Source organism: Vicia villosa, linkage group LG7 (genome assembly GCF_029867415.1).
Source record: "Vicia villosa cultivar HV-30 ecotype Madison, WI linkage group LG7, Vvil1.0, whole genome shotgun sequence".
Taxonomy (NCBI): domain Eukaryota; kingdom Viridiplantae; phylum Streptophyta; class Magnoliopsida; order Fabales; family Fabaceae; genus Vicia; species Vicia villosa.
Window position 1 is genome coordinate 68,027,178 of NC_081186.1, and position 14,675 is coordinate 68,041,852.

Genomic DNA, 14,675 nt, shown 5'->3' on the forward strand with positions numbered 1-14,675 from the left:
AGGAGCAATGGGTCTGGCACAGAAGATTAGGACATGCTAGTTTGAGAAAGATTTCTCAGATTAACAAACTAAATCTGGTCAGAGGACTCCCAAATCTGAAATTCAAATCAGATGCTCTTTGTGAAGCATGTCAGAAGGGCAAGTTCTCCAGACCTGCATTCAAGTCTAAGAATGTTGTTTCTACCTCAAGGCCGTTAGAACTCTTGCACATTGATCTGTTTGGCCCAGTCAAAACAGCATCTGTCAGAGGGAAGAAATATGGATTAGTCATCGTTTATGATTATAGCCGCTGGACATGGGTAAAGTTCTTGAAACACAAGGATGAGTCTCATTCAGTGTTCTTTGAATTCTGCATTCAGATCCAATCTGAGAAGGAGTGCAAAATCATAAAGGTCAGAAGTGATCATGGTGGTGAATTTGAGAACAAATTCTTTGAGGAGTTCTTCAAAGAAAATGGTATTGCCCATGATTTCTCTTGTTCTAGAACTCCACAACAAAATGGAGTTGTAGAGCGAAAGAATAGGACTCTACAAGAAATGGCCAGAACCATGATCTATGAAACCAATATGGCTAAGCATTTCTGGGCAGAAGCAATAAACACTGCATGTTATATTCAGAATAGAATCTCTATCAGACCTATTCTAAATAAGACTCCTTATGAATTGTGGAAGAACAGAAAGCCCAACATTTCATATTTCTATCCTTTTGGATGTGTATGTTTTATTATGAATACTAAAGATCATCTTGGTAAGTTTGATTCTAAAGCACAAAAGTGTTTCCTTCTTGGATATTCTGAACGCTCTAAAGGCTACAGAGTATACAATACTGAAACATTGATTGTAGAAGAATCAATCAATATCAGGTTTGATGATAAGCTTGGTCTTGAAAAACCAAAGCAGTTTGAGAATTTTGCAGATTTTGATATTGATATATCAGAAGCAGTAGAACCAAGAAGCAAAGCTGCAGAAGCTGGCAATCTCAGAAGCAATGGATCAGAAGATCAAGTTGCTGCATCTTTAGAGAATCTCAGGATTTCTGAAGAACCAACAGTCAGAAGATCACCTAGACTTGCATCAGCTCACTCAGAAGATGTGATCCTTGGGAAGAAAGATGATCCCATCAGAACAAGGGCATTCCTTAAGAACAATGCAGAATGTCAATTAGGTCTTGTTTCTTTGATCGAGCCAACTTCTGTTGATCAAGCTCTAGAAGATCCAGATTGGATAATTGCCATGCAAGAAGAACTCAATCAGTTTACAAGGAATGATGTATGGGACTTGGTTCCTAGACCAAAAGGATTTAACATCATCGGCACTAAGTGGGTGTTCAGAAACAAGCTAAGCGAGAAAGGTGAAGTGGTAAGAAACAAAGCCAGACTGGTGGCTCAGGGTTATAGTCAGCAAGAAGGGATTGACTATACATAAACCTTTGCACCAGTGGCCAGGTTAGAATCTATTCGTCTATTAATTTCTTTTGCCACTCAACACAACATCACTCTTTATAAGATGGATGTTAAGAGTGCCTTCTTAAATGGTTACATAGATGAAGAAGTTTATGTCCATCAACCTCCTGGTGTTGAAGACTCCATGTCTCCAAATCATGTTTTTAAATTAAAGAAATCATTATACTGATTGAAACAAGCTCCTAGAGCTTGGTATGAACGTTTGAGTTCTTTCCTTCTGGAAAATGGTTTCACTAGAGGAAAAGTGGACACTACTCTCTTCTGTAAAACATTTAAAAAGGATATTTTAATTTGTCAAATATATGTTGATGATATTATCTTTGGAACATCTAATGCTACACTTGGAAAGGAGTTTGCTGAGTCTATGCAGGCTGAATTTGAAATGAGCATGATGGGAGAACTCAAGTATTTCCTTGGGATTCAAATCAACCAAACTTCTGATGGAACTTATGTTCATCAAACGAAGTATGTGAAAGAACTTCTGAAGAAGTTTAATCTTTCTGAAAGCAAAGAAGCCAAAACTCCTATGCATCCAACATGTGTCCTAGGTAAGGATGAGGTAAGTAAGAAGGTAGATCAGAAGTTGTACAGAGGTATGATTGGATCTCTTCTATACCTAACTGCTTCTAGACCTGACATTCTCTTTAGTGTTTGTTTGTGTGCTAGATTCCAATCAGATCCGAGAGAATCTCATTTAACTGCGGTTAAGAGAATTCTGAGGTATCTGAAAGGTACTACTAATGTTGGTTTAGTTTACAGAAGATCCAAAGATTACAACTTAGTAGGATTCTGTGATGCTGACTATGCTGGAGATAGAATAGAAAGGAAGAGTACTTCTGGAAGTTGTCAATTTCTTGGAAGTCACCTGATCTCATGGTACAGCAAGAAGCAAGCTACTATTGCCCTCTCAACAACAGAAGCAGAATATGTTGCTGCTGCTGGTTGTAGCACACAAATGCTCTGGATGAGAAGTCAGCTAGAAGATTATCAGATATATGAGAGTAACATTCCTATCTTCTATGATAATACTTCTGCTATATGTTTATCGAAGAATCCTATCTTACATTCAAAAGCTAAACATATTGAGATTAAACATCATTTCATAAGGGACTATGTTCAGAAGGGTGTTATATCTTTAAACTTTGTGGATACAGACCATCAATGGGCTGATATCTTTACAAAACCCCTTGCTGAAGACAGGTTTAAGTTCATTCTGAAGAATACCAGTATGGATTTATGCCCAGAATGAGAAGATGAGAAGATCTTATGTATGAGTATCTTCTGAAATGAGATTGGATTAGTCTTTTATAAGAAGTTCTGATTGTAATCAATTAGAAGTAGTGATTCAGTTATTACTAACGTTTCATTGTCTAAGTTGACTCAGAATCTCTTTAAAAGTAAAACAGCTGTAACTGGCTATCCAGATGGTAAACACGTGTTCACTATCTCTGGACAAGCGTGCGTGCAGTTGAGGGGACGCCTACTTAGGTAACTGTGCAAATCACTTCTTTTGTCATTATTATCTCTCCTCACGTCATGTAACATTAAATGCCATTCATCATTTCTTTTATTGTCCTTTACGTTTTTATATCCGTCAAACGTTTCCCTTCCCTAGAACGTTTTCCTTCCCCACATTTCCTTTATTTATTTCTCCATTTCTTTGCATTCTTCAATCAATCTTTGTGCTCTCGCTTTCTTTCTCTCAATTTTCTATGAATATCTTTTGCGAAAATCCTAGTTCATTCTTCATCGATCTAGCATTCATCATGAATCCTTCGCCCAGTTCCCTTCATCAAAACTTTAAACCTGTTGAAGAAACTAAGTCTCAAAAGTGGACGATCTATTTGAATAGAACGGATGGAAGGGTTAATCGGTTACAGGATGAGAAACATATCTCGGGATGGCATTCCAAGTTTCTCTCAAGTCAGATCTCTTCGTTGATGCTGTTATTAACCTTTGTCCAAAGGAAGAAGACCTTCTTAAGATATTGGATGAAGTTAGGTTCCATAAGGACTTAACTTCTATGTTAAGGGAAAGCCCATCTGAGAATACGCTCTCTCCTGGTGAACTGTTCTCAGTTCCTCTTTTGTATTCATTTACTTCTTTCTCTGGGAGCTGCTCCGGCATGCAGAGTTTCAAGCTTTCATGGCTGAACAAACTGAGAAGACCGCAGGGATTCATGATATGTTAGCTAGGATTTTGTCTAAGCTAGGGTTGTAGTTCTTAAGTCTTTGTAGTTTTCTTTCCTTGTTGCATCTGCTTTTTCTGCATACATCTTTTGTAATCCTGCTTGTTTAAATCAATGAAAAGTTTAATTCTGTTTCTTTCCTTTGTCGTTTTTCTACATCTGAATCTTTTATATTCTTTTTGATGATATGACAAAAAGGGGGAGAAAATATATGATAAATGATCTGATTAATATTATCAGTTACCGGGTAAAAAGGGCCCCACATTACTAACAGAACTTGCAAAGTTCTATTCTTTAAGTTGTGTTGTTGCAGGAATTGAAGATCCTCTTTAAAATGCAACATAAGAAGCAACAAGATGATGAAGCAACTCTTTAGAGAATCAAGCTCTTGGATTCTTGAAGCAAGCTGAGTGCTATGAAGCTTCAGAATCAGAAGCAGAAGCAGAAGCAAGAATGTTCAGATATTCTGATGATAGAATATGATCTGAAACATTATGTCTATTTGTTCTGATACATTTCATATGGATCTGATACATTCTATATGGCTTATATGGCTCTGATACATATTATGTGTTCTGAAACATATTTTATGTTCTGATTCATTCATGCTGACTTTTGTCGTTTAGTTTTGTTCTGTAACATTTCAGGATGTAGAGATGCTCTGATGAAGCTCTGGTACATTCAACAATGTTCTGATACAATCTAGCATGAAGTGATGTAAGAAGAATTTCAAGCTCTGAAGCTGTCCAAATGGAAGCAAGAATCAGAAGCTGTGAATGCTCTGAAGATCAAAGAAATTCAAGTTCTGAAGTTGTCCGATGGAAGCAGAAGTCAGAAGCTGTGAATGTTCTGAAGATCAAAGAAATTCAAGTTCTGAAGTTGTCCGATGGAAGCAGAAGTCAGAAACTGTGAATGTTCTGAGGATCTAAAGAAATTCAATGTTCTGAAGCTGTCCTATGGAAGCAGAAATCAGAAGTCATGAATGTTCTGAAGATCAAGCACTGTGAACGTCTCTACCGAAATAATCAAGGAAGTCTTTTATTATTAAAATTCTTCTAGTATTAATTTCAGGGGGAGATTATTCATCTCAGGGGGAGATTGTTAATCTCAGGGGGAGACATATTCACATGCTTATGCTATAGCTGTGTAATTTGTCTTTAGCCGTCTGCTCTTTCTAATCGCAAATTCATATCATTTATATATGTTTTTGTCATCATCAAAAAGGGGGAGATTGTTAGAACAAGATTTGTTCTGATCAATATTCTTAGTTTTGATGATAACAAGGATATGAATTTTGTGTGAGATAATGTGGTACTCTAATACATTGCAATTTCCCTTTCAGGAAATATATAAAGAGTATGCACAAATCAGCGCTCAGAAGCTTTGTCTCAGAAGGTTCAGCATGCAACATCAGAACATGGTCTGGCAAGACATCAGAAGATGGTCAAGGCAGAATCAGAACATGGGTCTATGAAAGCATCAGAAGAACTTGAGATCAGAAGCAGAAGCACTGAAGTTCTCATGGTATCACGCTCAGAAGCACTTCAAGGTCAGAAGACAAGAAGATGCTATGCACCAAGCTGTTTGACTCTGATGATATTCAAATATTATATACTCAAACATCAGATCAGAAGAAAGTACAGGTGGCAGGCTACGCTGACTGACAAAAGGAACGTTGGAAGCTATTAAAGGCAACGTCAGTAGACACAGCGTGAACAAGGCTCGAGGTAGTTGACAAAAGCGTGAAACATTAAATGCAAAGCTGTACGGAATACGCAAAGCATTAAATGCGCCCAACGGTCATCTTCTCAAACTCCTATAAATATGAAGTTCTGATGAGAAGCAAGGTTACCAATTCTGAACGAAATTATTCTGAAAAACTTGCTGAAACGCTGTTCAAATTCAAAGCTCAGAAACTTCATCTTCATCAAAGCTCACTACATTGCTGTTGTAATATATTAGTGAGATTAAGCTTAAACGTTAAGAGAAATATCACTGTTGTGATTATAGCTTTTCAGAAGCATTGTAAAACTCTTATTTGATTACATTAATTTGTAAGTAACTAGAGTGATCAAGTGTTGATCAGGATACTCTAGGAAGTCTTAGCTTGTGTCTAAGCAGTTGTAATTAGAGTGATCACGTGGTGGTCAGGATACTCTAAGAAAGTCTTATCTTGTGTCTAAGCATTTGTTCCTGGAGTGATCAGGTTGTGATCAGGATACTCTAGAAGACTTAGTCGCGGACTAAGTGGAAAACCATTGTAATCTGTTGCGATTAGTGGATTAAATCCTCAGGTGAGGTAAATCACTCCGTGGGGGTGGACTGGAGTAGTTTAGTTAACAACGAACCAGGATAAAAATAACTGTGCATATTGTTTTTATCGTTCAAGTTTTTAGACTACACTTATTCAAACCCCCCCCCCCTTTCTAAGTGTTTTTCTATCCTTCAAATTCTACCTTCCACTAGCGGGGGCCCCGTTTAAAGCCAAAACAATATTTTGTATGGATTGACCCAACACAAGGATTGATAGTACCTAGCAGGATTCAAACTCAGGACCTTGAGAAGAGCACACTCTCAAGACCCAAACCTTCACTTGATATAAGACTGGCCCCCTAAATTCACTTGATATCATAATTGACTCCCGAAATAGTTTAGGCGGTCCAATGGACCGGATATTAGTTTTGAAAAAAAAAGATTTTAATTAAAAATGAATTGAAAATAAAGTGATGTATGAATAAAAAGCACGTTTAAACTCAAAAGTTATAAATCAAAGGTTCAAGTGAAATAAATTTAGAAAATATAACTAAGGAGCTATTTGTTTCATTTTGTTTTAAATTTTTTTTTAGTGTTATATATTTTTAAAATTTTTTTTTTTACAAATTTGTTTAAAGAACCTTCAAATAAAAAATTGATTTAAATTATTTTTTCATACAAAATTATTTTAAATATTTCATCTTTTTATAATTTATTTTGTATATCAAAATTTTAAAAAATCGCTTAAATTTATAACTATTTTCATAAAAATATTTTAAAAAATATAATTTTTTTAAACTTATGTAATTTTGACTATATTTTAATCTTTAATAATTTATATTTATGTAATGGATGTTAAAATTAAATCAATAACAAAAATAAGTTTAAATTTTTTAATATTAAAAATGTATTTTCATAAAACATATTTTTTATAATACAAGGAAAAATTTCTTTTTTAAAAAGTTAAAAAAACATACTTTAATTCTCCTTCGTATGAATCAAAACACATCAAAATTAATTCCACACATTAAAATTATTTTGGCTAAAATAAGTAGGAGTGGCAAAATGGGCCGCCCGCCCCGCCTTAAGCCCGCCAAAAAACGAGCTGGGCGAACATGTCCGCCAAGTGAAATGGGCATAAAAATCATGCCCGCCCCGCCAAGATAGCGGGTTGGCGGGCGGCGGGCTTGCCCGCCAATTTTTATTTATAATTTTTTAATAGATTAATAAGTTTTTTTACCTTTTAATTAAATTTTTCACTTATTTTTAAAATATTTTTTTATAAAAGCAACTTTTTAACAAATTTTACTTAAAAAAATATTACATATATTTACATATATGATAAACCATCAAGAATTGGAATTATTAGAATTAACTAAAAAAGAGGGAATTTTGGAGGAGAGACGGGCTTTGGCGGGCGGCGGGCATTGGCGGGACGGACAATGGCGAGCAGCGGGTTTTGGCGGCGCGGGCTTTGGCGAGCGGCGGACCTAAAATCCCAACCCAACACGCCATCTTTTGGCGGGTGCACGGGCCGACCCGGCGGGTCACGGCCCGTTTTGCCACCCCTAAGTAAAACAAATTATTTGAGGTGTCATAATATTATATATATATATATATATATATATATATATATATATATATATATATATATATATATATATATATATATATATATATATATATATATATATAAAGAGAGAAAGGGAGAGAGAGGACGTATCATATGAGAATGACATTTTTATATGAGAACATGAGATTGAATCGAAACCATTAGATTTTAAAATAAATGGTGGAGATTATGTGTCAATCTTTTTTTCTCTCTTTTTCATCATTTATTTTAATAATGGAGGAGAGAAAAAAAATATTGACATATCAAATGAGAATGCCATATTTATATGAGAATGTGAGAATAAATCTGAACCATTGGATTTTAAAATAAATGGTGGAGATTATGTGTGAATCTTTTTTTTCTCTCTCCTACATCATTTATTTTAATAATGGTATTTTAATAATTGAGGAGAGAAAAAAAAATATTCACACATAAGGCCACTTACAAGGGGGGTGTTGAAAAAATTATTCAATAGTTGAATAAGTGCAATGAGGTGTTGAATAAAGAGTTGAAAGTGATGTGGATTAATATGTGTTGAAAACATTCAACATGTTGAATGAGAAAGTGTGGGCCCACATATATTACTTTGCAAAATTTTATTGGTTGTTGTGATTGTTTAAAATGGTGGGATTAGATGTTGAATTTTATTAAACAAAACCATTGTAGTGAGTAAAAATTAAATGAGTATTGAATTATTATGTGGAAGAAAGAGAAGATGATATGGAGAATAAAAAGTGAAAAAAGAGGGTGTTGAATATGCGAACCATTGTACATAGTCTAATCTCCACCATTTATTTTAAAATCCAATGTTTCAGATTCATTCTCATATAAAAAAGACATTCTCATATGATATGCCATATATATATATATATATATATATATATATATATATATATATATATATATATATATATATATATATGGGGCATATCATACGAGAATGTCTTCTTTATATGAGAATGTGAGAATGAATCTGAACCATTAGATGTGTGAAACTTTTTTTTTCTCTCCTCCATTATTAAAATAAAAGATTTAGGAGAGATAAAAAAGATTCACACATAATCTCCACCATTTATTTTAAAATATAATGGTTCAAATCCATTCTCACATTCTCATATAAAAAAAGCATTCTCATATATATATATATATATATATATATATATATATATATATATATATATATATATATATATATATATATATATATATATATATATATATATATATATATATATATATATATATATATATATATATATATATATAGGGCATATCATATGAGAATGCCATATTTATATGAGAATGTGAGAATGAATCTGAACCATTGGATTTTAAAATAAATGGTGGAGATTATAAGTGAATCTTTTTTTTTCTCTCTCATACATCATTTATTTTAATAATGGAGGAGAGAGAAAAAAATATTCACACATAATTTCCACCATTTAATTTAAAATCCAATGGTTCATATTTATTCTCACATTCTCATATAAAAAAGTCATTCTCATATGATATGCCCTATATATATATATATATATATATATATATATATATATATATATATATATATATATATATATATATATATATATATATATATATATATATATATATAATCTAACAGTTTAAGATTATTGTTTATTCATGAACATTGATATTTTTCTTCTTTTATTATTATCATATTTTCTTCATAAAGTAGATCGTATAATTCATTTTAATTATGTTTTTTTACTATTTTTTATATAAAAAAATTAATATTCTTTCAAATCATTTTTTATAATTTATAAATTAAAGTTTTAATTTAAATTATATATCAGATGTGCTCATTTTAAACAATTTCTCTTATAGTAATGAAAATATTAAATAAAATATACAACAATCGTAATTTCATTAAATCATTAGCTTGAAATTTAACTTTGCTACTAATAATATTGTATTAAATTGAAAAAAATTGATATTCTATAACTCTTTGACGAATCCCTAATTTTTAATCACTGTCATTTTTTTATGTTATAGATTTCAATAAAATATTTTCATTTAATTTTTTAATACTTTAGAAAAAAATTTATTTTAATAATTTAAATTATATGGTCAAAGATGTTGAATGAGTGATTCTCTTCTGACAGTTAAATTAGTAGAACGACTCATTATTTTATAAATAAATTTGAACTTATATTATATTTTATAAAAATAGTAAAACAATAATTACTTATTGATTACTGTTTAATATGACGATTTAAAAAAACCATTTATCCAAAAACATTGATATTTTCTATATTTTATTATTAGCAGATTTGCATCTAAAATAGATCGTACAGATCTTTTTAATTTTATTTGATACTATTTCTTATATCATAATATTAATATTTTGTTTGGAATTAAAAATAATACTTTTCTATTGACCGATGAATTAATATTCTTTCAAATCTTTCTTTATAATATGTAAAATAAAGTTGTAATTCAAATTATATATTATATAATAAAAAATATAATTACACTTATAACATCTTTTCTTATCTCTTGAAAGTTTTGAATTAATTATACAATTGCCATAATTTCATTCAATTATTTATTTGAAATTTAAATCCACTAGTATTAAAATTTAATTAAATTGAAAAATGTTTAAATTCTATGAATATTTGGCGATATACCTAATTTTTTATTAATGTCATTTTTCTTTTAAATTTTCATAAAATAATTTCATTTTCTTTTTAAATACTTGTAAATTACTTTTTATTTTAATAATCTAAATTATACGGTCAAAGCTGTCGAATGAGTGGTTATTTTATTACAAATAAATTAGTAGAATGATTCATTGATCTATAATTAAATTAAGTTTAAAAGTTAACGAACTATTTTACTAAGAGACTTATTTTAGATCTTTATATTTTTAATGTTTTTTTTTTGAAGGAAAAGCATTACTTTATTATCCAAAAATAATACGTACAACCGATCCGTAGATCCCGACAAACAACTTTAAACTACCAATCTAACTATAGTGCTATGTATAATCTCGTATTTCAACGTAAGGGTCAAAAGTTTGTGTGCAAAGATGATCCCATTCTGACTTTTCTATATCTCATAGATTGTTTCTGCCACGACAATTTTCCATACCTATAATTTAAATTATATTTTTAATGTTCTTTAACTTTTAGATCTTGATCTTTAAGTTTTTAGATATTTATCTTTTTAACTTTCTTTTTATAATTTCTTATATCAAAAAATTAATATTCTTTCAAATATTTCTTTATAATGTGTAAAATAAAGTTTTAACTTAAATTATATATTATATTTTTTAAGAGAAGTGTAATTTCTTTTTAATAATCTTCGCTTACTCTTGAAAATTTTAATTCAAATATACAATAACTGGAATTTCATTCAATCACGAGTTTAAAATTAAACTTTGCTACTGATAAATGTTAACTAAAATGATTTTTTTAAATTTAAACCGTTAGATTAAACTGTAATCAATGGATAAGATGAATAATGGTTTTGAGTATTTCAAACAAACAAAAAATTTATATACGAAACTGCAATATACTAGACATTTCAGCAATATACTAAAAAAACCAATCTTATTAATTATAATTATGAAATATGAGATGAATTTATCTCAAATTCAAAATGATTGGTGTAACAATAGAACTACATATTTAAAATTTTAGGGAGTCATATTGCTGGGAGGACCGTGGCGGCAACACGGGCCCGTCTTACAAGAAACTGGATCACATGGGTGCAGTGGTGGGCAACAAACTGGTAATTTTTGTATGTTGATAGCCAGAGCACCCGAAGTAGCAAAAAGAAGCACAACAAACTTCAAAAACATCTTCAACAAAGATTTCATTTTAATTAAATTTAAGAAAATGAAAAATAGAGCCTAATAGATGTGTGAATGACATTTTAGAGAAACGCCCCCTAATATATAGGTGACGAGAGAATCATCTTAAACATCATAATTGAAAATAAATAAATATTTATAATAGGAAAATATTTTTTATTTTATCAAATATTTTTTTATATTGATGCATTGCTAATACTTTATAATCAGGGGCGACGCCAGCGCCCGGCGACCTAGGGCAGCTGCCCGGGCTCTTCTTTCTCTCGCCTGAACTTCAAAATCTCATCATAGTGGTTTCTCTCTCACTCAAGAAATTGGAATATCAGAGTCATCGTCTCTCTCTCTCTCTCTCTCTCTCTCTCTCTCTCTCTCTCTCTCTCTCTCTCTCTCTCTCTCTTTCTCTCTCACATAGTGATCGAGTTTAGATGGCGAATCGTCGCAAGTTCTCTTTTTCTTTTTCTATCACTTTTAAGCTTGATTTTCGATGCGGAATTATTGTTGTGATGTTATTCATTGTTGTTGCAGGTACTGGTTCATAAATCGGTGAAGAATTATTGCGGAATTTATCGTTTCGTGCTATGCACACCAAGTGTTCGGTGAAATGACTGAACCATGTTCTTTTGTTTTTCTATCTTTAAATCTCTTGGTTGCATGTCCGAGTTACTGCCCAATGGTTTAAATTACGATACTCGAATTTCTGTGGGATTTTTGTAAGTAAAATATTTGGTATACTCGAGTTAATTGTTGGGATAATTAAGACATTTATGAATGTGACCTGATCCCTGCTTGTTTTTCTGCCATTTTGAATTGTTGTAGGAACCACAATGTTGAGAACTCAATTAGCATCTACAAAGAAGCTTTTGATGATGTTTTAGTGGTAAACAGTGGCGAAGCCTCGACGCTGGCTTCTCTTCCCGGCGACGTTGACGGTTACATCTCCATTTGCGGTTACGGTTCCTTCCTCTCCGGTAACTAACATCTCATTTCATTTTTTCCTTCCAATAATTCTTTTCATCATTCTCTTAACTTTCAACTAACTCTTAACATTTCACAAAGAAAAGTGTCAGATCAACTTTTCCAAATCTAACCAACTTCTGAACAGGCAGATTAACCGGTTTTCGCCGTCTCTTCTCCGTTGTAGGAGCTTTCTTTTTCACTCATGGCATCACCAACCTTAAAACTCAGGTCAGTTCTCATTCTATTGTTAATGTTATTTAATAAATGGAACCAGAAGATATCGCCAAAGAAAATGCGAGAAATTAAGCTTGAAATGCGTCCTGATAAATTGTAATTGCCTGAATGCACGGGTTTGTTTTCTATGCAGGAAATGGATGTCCTCTCTGCAGTGCCTTGTCAAGATGAAACAATTGTAATTACTGTTTTTGATAATAACAAAACTGAGGTAATGTCTTTTCTTAATTACTGTATCATCTTTTTTTCTTAATTACTATATTCTTTAGCAGTATCATTTTTTTTATCATTCATATCTCAATGTTTATTTCCCCTTATGAAGAATGCTAACAAGTAACAAAACATTCCTTTGAGACAGTTTGGTGATTAGTTAATTATACTAGAACATAGTTTTATTTACTCCTATGCATATCTGTTTGGCACACAAACTGCATTGAACTTCTATTTTAATGTGCAGTATTTTTTACAAGGCCTGATACTATTATTGTGTTACTAAAATTTTGTCTTCAATCAAATTCTAAATTTAACCAAATTATTTCTTTCTTCAGTTGAAAAATAAAAAGGAGGCCAAGGATCAAATTAAAATTTTGTTGCTTGACGTGTGAGAGATTGAAGATATAAAGGATGAAAATGGTATTGATGTTAATATTCATGATATTTTTCAGATGTAAGTTATATATGATATATATTGTTATTTGGTACTTGTTGCTTACCATAAGTATTATTAGGGGCCGCTATAGAACACAACTGCCATTTATCCGAACAGTTAGTCTCAGACCAATATTAAACATAAATTTTTGCCCAGGCTTTATAATTTTCCTGGCTTCGCCACTGTTTATAATTTATTTGGACCAAAGACAAACAAAATAAATAATATTAAATACGTCATTGATACCTTGTTTTGACCAACTATTAATATTATCTTATTATTTATTTTACTAACTACTCATATAAAAATTAAGTTATGATCCTCCAAATTTTTCAATTGTTTGATTTTGGTCCCCCAAATTTCAATTGTTTTATTCTGGTCTCTCAAATTTTCTAATTGTTTAATTTTAACTCCCAAATTTCAATTGTTTGATTTTACTCCCTTAAGTTTGTCCCCTTTTGTATTTGATAGACCCCTAATAATATGTAGGATAAACTTCTCTTTTTTTATTACTTTTTCTCTCTTTTGTTTTTAAGTTTCTTCTCTACAATTTTTCTTCTTCTCTTTTTAATAGTTAAGCTTTGAATGTAATATCTTGAAAATCTTAAATGTTTCATTCAACATATGCCTAGTAAAAAATTATTTTGAAAACAAAAAAATATATCACTAACTAATAAAAATAAATAACAAACTCTTTGGCCAATAACTCCCTCATATTTAAACATAAAGTTCAAAAGTCTAACAATCCTATTTATCGTATAATTTCAATCTTTTTATATGGGATATTATAGGTTTGTCCATATATTCTAAAATAACTTTGTTAAAAAGTTTACACATGTTATTGGTTATTGGCTAAGAGTATGTTATTTTAATTAACTATTTTAATTAGCGAGTGGTTTTTTTTTTTTTGTCAAAATAATTTTTGCCATTAAGTATATGTTGAATGAAATAATTAAAGAAAATTAGAAGAAAAAAAAAAGAGAAAAAGTAAAAAAAAAATTAGAAGTTTAACCTACATGTCATTAAGAGACTATCAAAATACAAAAGAGGACAAACTTGTGGAGCCCAAATCAAGCAATTAGCAAACTCCAGAGGCCAAAATTAAGCAATTGAAAGGTCAAAATCAAACGATTGAAAAATGTAGAGGACCAAATTCAAACAATTAAAACTTCGAAGACCAAAATCAAACAATTAGAAAACTTGGGGTCGAAACTGCAAGCCAATTATTTTTTACTCTTCTATAATAAAAAAACAAAGAATATTCAATTCCTCAATATTTACCATAAACCTCCCTCTAATCTACACGGAGTAACTTATAAGAGATCATCATTTTCTTCTCAATTTTAATAAGTAATCTAAATTTCAAAGAATATATTTATTTTTATGGTCATTTTTGTATTTGAATATATGATGAAAAATCATAACTATATACAATAAGAAGTTCTAAGAGGATATCTGTATATTAAAAAAAGAACACATCAAATA